This window comes from Xiphophorus hellerii, chromosome 4 (assembly GCF_003331165.1).
Source record: "Xiphophorus hellerii strain 12219 chromosome 4, Xiphophorus_hellerii-4.1, whole genome shotgun sequence".
Taxonomy (NCBI): Eukaryota; Metazoa; Chordata; class Actinopteri; order Cyprinodontiformes; family Poeciliidae; genus Xiphophorus; species Xiphophorus hellerii.
In genome coordinates this window covers 17,138,095-17,144,331 of record NC_045675.1, presented here as the reverse complement: position 1 = coordinate 17,144,331, position 6,237 = coordinate 17,138,095, and the positions used below count along the sequence as shown (strand labels likewise).

The window sequence follows — 6,237 nt, the reverse complement described above, 5'->3', positions numbered from 1 at the left end:
TGCCGACATCCAGCCAGGTTTTGATATATATATTTTGTGGGGGTGCACGCAACGTTACGAGCCGCATTAACGGTGAAAAGAAGCAGCAGTTATTTTGAGGTGTAGAGTAATAGCTGCCTTCCATGCATTGCATGGAGGTATTGAAATGCCTTGCTTTGTAAGGCATTTTAATGCTCTCCTGTGTTTTGCTATGGCAGGCCCCAACTAAATGCATAAAACAAAACTGAAGTGATCTCATCTAAATAAGACTAGACTAGCCTAAAGTAAGTAAACCCCAAACCCAAACAACCCAGGACTGTGGCAAATTGGTTGAGTTATCCACTTCAAATATGCTGTTATGTGTGCATAAAATGATGAATGCTGGGTTTGACTTGCCAAATATATATTTTATTAGAGCTACCAGTTCACAAGATGAATTACTTTTCCTCCAAACACACTTTGATGGACATATATTAAATAGCTATTTCAGGTTTTCCTGTCATTATCCATATTTACTTAAAAAACTATGCTGAATGTTCAATATTTTCAGCCCATATACCTTGTTACAACTAAACTAAGATGGTTAAAATCAAGCTTAGCAAATAAGCAAGATCCACACTATGCTTTGACGAAGGACTTTGTTTTCAAGGGGTTGAGAAAAATTTTTAAGAAAGTTGCCAACAAAATAAAATGCAGTTTCTTTTTATCATCCACACAAACCAAGCATGGGCTAAAGATGTAAAGATGAAAAGACAGCAAAGCTATGCACAAGTGTCAAGCTGTTGTATCTTACATCTCATCATGTGCCCACTGTTTATTCCAGCAAAACTGATAAAGCTTTAATGCAGATAAATTATAGAGGAGCTACAAGAGTCTTAATCTGTCAGTCCAGTTTAAATAATGCATGATTGCTTACAACTACATTAATATGCTTTGCATGCAGCAGTTAATTGTTTAACACAGCCCCAAGTCACTTCAGAGTTGTGATTGTTTCACAATTAGACTCATCACAAATGTGCATGCTGGTGTAAAACAAATATGTCAGCTTCCTTTAAAATGGAATTCTAAATTGTGGAGATTCAGCATATCAGCTGGCACTCTACTTGTATGCCCTTGGGCCTTGATATGTGGAACATCAAGCTGGAAAAGGGGCAAATTTGAAAGAATAGGTTAGTAAGAAAAGGCTAAGGATTTAGGCAAATACGGACAGATTCAAGCAAACATATGAAGGTGAAAGCATGCTTTAGCTCCCACTATGGTGAATTTGTTCTGCATGAGCACCAGGTTGACTTGGTGGTCTTTTTAAGTTTCTGATTTAGGAACATGAAATAGGAATGCTGGAGTTAAAATTGGAGTACAAAGGGGTCGCCAACTTTCTGCAGCGCCAATCACTACAGATCCCCAAATTTCTTATGGCCTTCAGATTAGCTCAAAAACAGTGAGCAGAGAGCTTCATGGAATGGGTTTCCATGGTCGAACAGCTGCATCCAAGCCATGCATCACCAAGTGCAATGCAAAGAGTCAGACGCAGTGGTGTAAAGCACGCCGCCACTGGATTCTAGCGTTGTGGAGGCCCATTCTCTGGAGTGGCAAATCACGCTTCTCCATCTGGCAATCTGATGGATGAGTCTGGTTTGGCAGTTGCCAGGACAACGGTACTTGTCTGATTGCATTGTGCCAAATGTAAAGTTTGGTAGAGGGGGAAATATGGTGTGGGGTTGTTTATCAGGAGCTGGGCTTGGCTCCTTAGTTCTAGTGAAAGGAACTCTGAATGCTTCAGCATACCAAGACATTTTGGAAGTTTAAAAAACACCATCATCTAATAGGATAAATGATAATTAACAAGGATCTCAGCTAGTCCAGGACACAGGCGTCACCTCGCTCATTACAACTGCAAACTCAAATGTTTTGTCTTATACAAAGAGACAAGATTCCTCCTCTAACAGTGGGCTTTTATGTTTTTGCTAGATAAATTTTAATGAGTGAATGACTTAAATATTACTGACCTAGACATATTTTTAAAAGTATATAATCAAGTGTTTGCTGGAAAGTTAGCTATTTTACAAAATGCTTGGTGCCAAAGTGGTTCAACTTTGACATCAAAAAGCAAAATTAGTCAAACATGACAAGATTATTTTCTTTATTGAAATTTGCATGGGGATAAGTGTTACATGTAAACAAATACTGGACGCTATTACATTTATACCCTTGGCTAATTTGTATTGCATGTCCCAAGATGGGGCTTTAACAACATAAAGCAGCTTAAAAGACAATAAAACATCATGAGATAAAATATCAAAACATAACATAAATGCTAAAATAACTTAAAACAGAACACAATAAAACAAGAACCATTGTGGAACCTGACTGTGTATTAGCCAAGACATAAAGATTTTTGCCATTTTATAGTACAATCCAGTTGCTATGATACATTCAATTATAAAAATGTTGTATACAACTTGATAGAAATTTGACATCTTGAAATAGACCTTTCTCTCTTGAAGAAGCTCCTACTCTTCCCGAAACTCCGCCTTTAGAATGTTATCACAACAGTGTTCATCCATTATGTTGTTTACAACCATTCAGTGTTGGACTGAGAAGTGGTTTGTATGATAAGCTCAGCAGATGTCCAGTTTCACCAGGTGTTTGCTAATTGCTGCTGTTGCTAGTCTGGCAGAGGTTTGTGGGGCAGGTCATGGGGCACTATGTGAACCAGAAGCTTGGCTGCAGACCTTTGTGAAAATAGATGGCGCCTTGAAAGAGCAAGCGTTTAGGCACCCCTGAATGGTTGCCATGGGAGATTCAAAGATTTCTCAAACATGCATGAAAAAATCAAAGCAACACTCCAGGTCTGTTTTTGGATGAGAGAAGTACATTCTAGCATGACATACAGGTTAAAAACATAACATACTGTTACCTTTTGAAAGTGGTAGGCAGTAAGTAATTCAACAAGTGTCTGTATTCTTGCACCTTGAGTGCCAACCTTAGGTCAATTTCCATTTAGTACTAGTACTATGAATCTCAAATATTTTAGAGTGTTCATATTAAATTTTAAGTATAAAAGAATCCATACCAATAATAATAATAATAACTAAATGTTGTTTTATTCCGGTTGTAAGGAGCAAAATACAAACAGATTCAGTTGTTTAGCTGTTATTTTTACCAAAAAAAAAAAGTCTGAAAATTTCATGAGTATGCATATTAACATGACAGGACCCTGATCTCAAGTCATTATGACAAACTTATAGTTCTGAAGTATACTTTTTACACATTCATAAGCGATCAAAAAAGAATAGTGTAAGGCACATAATACTTGTGAAATGCTGAAACAAAATTTAATTACCACACAAATAACATACATAAAACTGATTTAGTGTAAATGCTGTTATGTGGGACGAATTGTAAACGACTACATTTAAAAAATACAGACAGAATATTTAAGTCAAATTAGAAAAGTTATGAGCTGAGATTACGGAGATGAAAAACAGTTTGAGAGTGTATAGAAAAAGTTTTACACAAAGACAAACAGCCCGTCCGTGTATATGTGTGAGTGCACGCATCAGTGCAATGAGGGTAGTTGCTGAATTACATAATGACGTTTCCTTTGTCCCTCTGTCCTTAACACACAAACGGGCATTTGCTGCAACAGAGTCAATTTAAAATGATATTGAAATAGACAAGTACAACTGTTTTTGAGTTCAATTAAGTGTTCTTGGCACTGCCATAGATCTATAACCATAAGCATGGCAGTGTCAAAGTATTAAAAAATGCTGACACTTACATCTTCCAGATCACAATGAACATAGATGTGTGGTGAAAGTCACAAAAATATTACATTTCAGCAATTTTTCTTGCTTGACAACCTGAGGAAGAATCAGATTTTCTTTTTTCAATATGTCCTCATTGCAATGGACGGTTCTTTTTCCAGCGCTGTCCTCACTGGCTTCTTTTCTTCAAGATTGCCGCAGAAATTTCTTTGTCTTTTGCTATCTATTAAGCATGCAAAGCAGACCAATCATTACAAATGATTTGCATCGGAATAATTGCCGCAATCATGATCCTCCTGGGAAAATAAGGTGGCCAAACCTCAGCAGTTTATACAACACTGTCTGCTTCTCGTCTCCCTGGATACAGCCTGGATGCTCTGATCTGGTCTTGGCTGGGTTGAGTGGTGGCATCACAGGGCACTGGGAGAGACTGACTGGAACCCACACACATGCCTTGAGACATAGCCTCTCTCTCCTTCTGCGCTTCCTTCTCTCGCCCAGCCAGCTGCAATCATTGAACTGACTCATGTAGAAATCCTCCACAACAGGAAAAAGCTGCCAGCTCCAGTCGTAAGTAGAAAAAAATCCACATAAAAGCGGGCATCAAAGAAAGGACATAACATTCGCTTTCCTACAAGATAAATAAAAAAGTCAGAAACTGCAGCTGTTGTGCCCAGGTGAAATCTTCCGCCTTTGTTTTGCATCTTCATTTGTTTGGTTTCGCAGAGCTTTTTTTAGAGAATTAACATTTTCTGTTGAGCATTTCTAGTGTGATTTGTACCCCTCGAAACATTTCGCCCATACTCCCCATACCTCCTTATTTTCCCACCCATCTGCCAGACAAGTTTTCCCAGTCAGTCACAGTACCCAGCCTGCAACCCCTTTTGTGGGTGTGCTTGTTTAGTACAGGTCTGGTTTGTGAGTGTGGCGCACGCCATGCCAGCCGGTATAGGAGGGGAGACGTGTGAAAAAAAAAAAAAAAAAAACTCTTTGTAAGTTATGAGAACACTGAGGCAGACGCAGGCACTCATAAATTATACGGTTCATTTGCATATTCAGGGGATAAGACATTATGCAAATCCCATCAATTTGCATAATGAAGTCCTCTTGTTGCCTCAATTGCCCAGTTGCTACTTTTTAGTTAATAATAAAATAAAGAATATCTAACAATAATGAATATTATATTTTAATCCCTGTAAGCTCTTTTGAGTTTAAGTCAAACCTTTGTCTTTGATTGAACAACCAAAACAATCACAGAATGCAAACACAATAAACAAAGATAAAGCATCTCAGAGTTAGAAAAAATATCTCATGGAGTCATTTGTAAATACAAGTAAAACTTATATTAATTACTCAAATCTGTTTTGACTAATTAAGCAATCCAGTGCATTGCTAATTAAGAGCACGCTGCAATTCTCTCAAGGGAAAAAATCCCTTTATCTATTAATTTAACCACTTCTGTTGCTTGCCTTCAATCTCGTAAAAGCTGTAAATAAAAAATACTAGAAAGTCATTGTATTTGAGATAGTTAAGTATGCAGCGTATTATCAAAACTATTGCAATATACAATTATTCATAAATTGTTTATTTGCCATGTCTCACACAAGTAGCAGTAATACATGGGATTAAAATACACCGTTAAGCGAAACAAGCAATTTTGAAAAAGCTAAAGAAACCTAATGAGATTGTTAATAGGGGGATGGGAACTATCTAGAGTGACAATAAAACAAGAAAGACTTAATTAGGGAAATTGCAAGACAAGAAGAGGAAGAAAAAGGAGATTAGATGAATGACGCTAAATATTAAACTGCCTGGGCAATATTGTGCAGTAGGATCAGCCAGTAAAAGTCCGCTTTAATCAGCTACAGTCAGATAGCTTGAGGTCCTTCACTTTGCACTGTGGCACAAACAGTCCACTCTGGTTTTACTGCACCAAAAAGAGACTGGATTGAGGACCAGTGCAGAGGAAAGGCAAAACTGAGAATCACTAATGTAAGGCATCAAGGTTAAAAGGTTTGACTCAGCAGACCTGATCAAAAACTTTTATTTAGAGCTGTTATCTTCGATCTCTGGCTATTGGAACCAATTAGCACAAATGGTAATTAGTGTAAAGCAGCAGACAGGAAAAAAAGAGGGCAAGGAAGGATGGGTGTAATGGGCGCATGTGGAAGAAAACTACTGAAGAGGAGGAGGGTGAGCAAGAGAGGGACAGAGATAGAAAGGGGATGGGCAAATAAGGGAAACAAGGAGCGAACGCGCCTGATGGCAGGGAGAAGTTGGCACAGTGCCATCCATTCAGTGCTAGCATCAAGACGGACTACTGTTCGCTCAGGGATTTGCTGATAGATATAGCTCGGAGGACAAAAAGGCTGCTGTCGTTTTGATAGCGCCAGACTTCTGGATATTTTTATTTTACTTTTTTAGGATAGAAGGTCATCTTATGATTGCAGATATGGATCACCAGACATCCTTCCATTCTATCTTCAATGCC

General features: G+C 38.1%; 1 long non-coding RNA gene across 1 annotated transcript; it reads right to left on the bottom strand.

Moving 5' to 3' along the window:
- Nucleotides 1-2,102: 2,102 nt before the first annotated feature.
- On the bottom strand, nt 2,103-4,763 carry LOC116718097 (uncharacterized). Its single transcript, XR_004338870.1, has 2 exons — nt 4,066-4,763; nt 2,103-3,969 (listed from the first exon to the last, which is right to left on the bottom strand). It is a non-coding gene; the product is annotated as an uncharacterized LOC116718097 (long non-coding RNA).
- Between the last annotated feature and the right edge of the window lie 1,474 nt (nt 4,764-6,237).